Genomic DNA, 3,209 nt, shown 5'->3' on the forward strand with positions numbered 1-3,209 from the left:
TTTTTTTTTTTTTTTGCTATTTAGTATGTGATCGTCCTCTGGGTCAAACATACAAACCTTACTTCCTTTGCCGTTGGTTTTTACCCGATTCACAACGGTTTCCTTTGATGTCTGAAGGAAGACAGCAAAACATCGGAGTCAAGGGGCGGGTCTAAATTTTAACTAGAGATTTCTTCTTTTACTGATCCATTTTAAAACAAGGTTTCCAGTCTGCCAGTGCGAGATAAGCACCCCATTTACAAGGCGTACATACTGGTTTCGCTTATTGGAACAGTTAATTTCAGGCTGCGCAGATCAACGGTTAAGAACTTTGCTTCCTCTTTGGCCTTGAATGCCTCTTATATAAACCCCTAAGTGATCAGAAAAGTTGCTCCTGAATTTAAGTCTGTCTCTTGGGTTTACTGCCTTGGGTCTTGTCTCCTCCTGCAAGTTCGGGTTTGAGGTTGAGAGTAGGCTGTAAATGACTTGAGATGAACACTCCAAATGTATAGAATGATACGAAACTCATTTGTTATAATTAATCCCACTGTGCTTCATCAGGAAGCAGTGGGATTTGTGAACTCTGGGCTGTGGATTAAGTCTCCAGGTCTGTCTGATGAAGAGATTAGCAGAAGGCAGTGAAGGGGGAAGTTCCATTCTTCCACTTCTGTAGCTGAACTGTACAGTACGGGAAAAGGGAGATGAGAACTCCACTCCCATCTCGTATTGAATTTCAAATCTGTTTTTGCATTTGAGTTAGCAGGTAAACAATTTAAGGTGATAGGAAGAATGCTTTTCCCAAATTAAGATTGTAATGTAGTACTGATATATTTTTTAAGTGTAGGATATACATGAGCCTTTGAGAAGAAATCACAATGATTTTTATATAACTACTAGTATTGTTTAGTGATTTTTTTTCCCCTAGGAGGTTTTTTTTTTAAAACCCATGTTCAAATTTCAAGGTTAACACCTCTACAAAAGAACCATAAAGCCTGTTGTTTTTTTCTATGAAAACTATTACTTTTAAGAAAATTTCCTTTTCTTCCCAGTATTTTCAGTTAGATGTCTTGCCTCATGCCAGTTTATCGTTTCTTCTTATCTTTTGATGATTTTTTTTTCCTCTTTCAGTTGATCTTCTATACTGTTTTTTTTCCATCTTTCCTCTGGTTTTACACTTTCATCTTGGCCTTCCTTGGTTTCTGAGACCCTCCGTGTGTGCACTGTAAGTTTTCCTTATCACCCATTACATAATTCCTGTTTCAGCAGCTGAGTAGGAGCCACAATCTCAGAGACTTACTTATGGCCTGACAGATAGCATTATTGAGTGAATAGATGGTGAGGCCTTTGTCAAAATGGATCCTTTTTTGCTCCCTGCCCAAAGATGTTCAGATTCCATTTTTTAAAGACCAGGCAAGACAAAGCAAAAACTGATCTTTCTGCCAGTTTGCAAATCCTGCAAGCTATTGATGGGCTTATTGGAATCTCTGAAACTTACCTTTGTAGAACACAATGCAGATTAATATAGGTCTGATGGCACCAGGAGGGTTTTTTGTTTGTTTTTTGTTTTGGTAAATCAAAGATACAAAATTTTTACATCTTATTTTTGAATTTTGAATAAAATTTAACTAGGAAATAGGAAGTAATACTTTACTTTTTGTTTTGCAACCCAAGATGTTCAAGGATGCTGTTTTGGGTAGAGAAAGGATTAAGTGACCCTAAGTTTGATTTTCCTTCTTGGCTCTCCCAGCAGATTGCATGGTCTGTTAGATGCTTACCACGTTCTTTGTCTTGTGGATTCTAAAAGCCTTTGAATACAGGCTCCAGAGCGCCCTCATTTCTCTTAACCACCACATGCCTTCAACTAGTAGGTGCTAAATGTGTTGAATTTCTTTATTTCATATGCCTATGTGCAAAAACAGGAAGAATCTTTTTTAAAAGTGTGTTTTAATTAGGCTGAGGATGTTTGGGTGATTTTGAAAATCCTGTTCAGCTGGGGGATGTAGCCTGAGGAGTTGAAGTGTTTTTTGGGGGGGTCTTAGGACTTTTTTCTTAATGAACTGGACTGAGGTTCAGTTGTGCTCAGTTGACTGATTTAGAGCACAATGGAGATGAGCCTTTTAAACATCTATTTCATCTTCTTAAAAATTAGGATCCTAAGCCATTCGATGGAATGTTTTGAACAGGGCTGTTTCACAGGGAATAATAAATTAGGGATATTAGACGTTTTGAATAACTACTTTGGGATATTTTCCTGGTTATTTAATTACCAGAACACTTTCTTTTTTTTCAGCAGAATTATTTTTGTTTTAGTTCTTTAAAAATATGTCACACACTTCTTTGCCCCATTAGACAGGCAGAACAGAACTAAACATAATTTCATCTTTTTCTAATGAATCAGATGGCATGAGAGACTAAGGGGAGCCTGAAGAGGTCTCAGGGAGCTTGCTCCCTTAAGATACTCTCTTAGAGCTGCTGTTCCTCCTCTCCTGTGTCCTTCCCCCCTACCCCACCCGCTCCCCCAAATATTATTTACTACTTTTAAAAGTAGAAGGGATACTGACCTGGGAAGAGGAGGACTATGGCCACCTTCCTGTAAACTCAATGAATCAAAGACCGAAGCAGCCATTACATCGAGTTGGTGTTCACTGTCATTTGCTCTCGATAGAAGTCATCTTTACTGTCTTTATCAAGGTCCTTAGGTCATGCAGTGTTTTAAAAATCATTTGAGCCTCACAGTCAGGGCAGCCCACTCTTTTCACTTTGTAAGCATTCGGTGTGTTTAGGTATAAGGTTATCCATCTCTTCATTAGTAAAGCAAAACAAGACAGTGCCCTTCCTCCTGTTGAAGAAGGCCTTGGTTTTGCATGGGTATCTCATGGTTGCCTTCCGTTCTCAGCCCCTCCTGCCAGTTTTCTTCTTCCTTTTTCCTGGTTTCTCAATTCCAGTCCCCTCAAATGTCCCAGAACCTTTGCTTTAAGGCCAATGCCAAGAATAGGGTACCTTTGGTTGGCAGCTTGTCCCATTGCAGCACATTTGAAAATACATGACTATTTCAGTTCTCAATTCTTCATGTTCTTGTGACTTTTGTGACCATCCACCTTCCTCTTCCCACCTCTTGTTTGTTTGACGGGGCAGGGCAGGATATTTGGTGCTGGATTTTACTGTTCATAACGTCATTTTCCAGAAAAGTGTTCTTCAAGGCTATCAAAATTTTAACGTAGGAAATGATG

This window comes from Pteropus vampyrus, unplaced genomic scaffold (genome assembly GCF_000151845.1).
Source record: "Pteropus vampyrus isolate Shadow unplaced genomic scaffold, Pvam_2.0 Scaffold51, whole genome shotgun sequence".
NCBI lineage: Eukaryota > Metazoa > Chordata > Mammalia > Chiroptera > Pteropodidae > Pteropus > Pteropus vampyrus.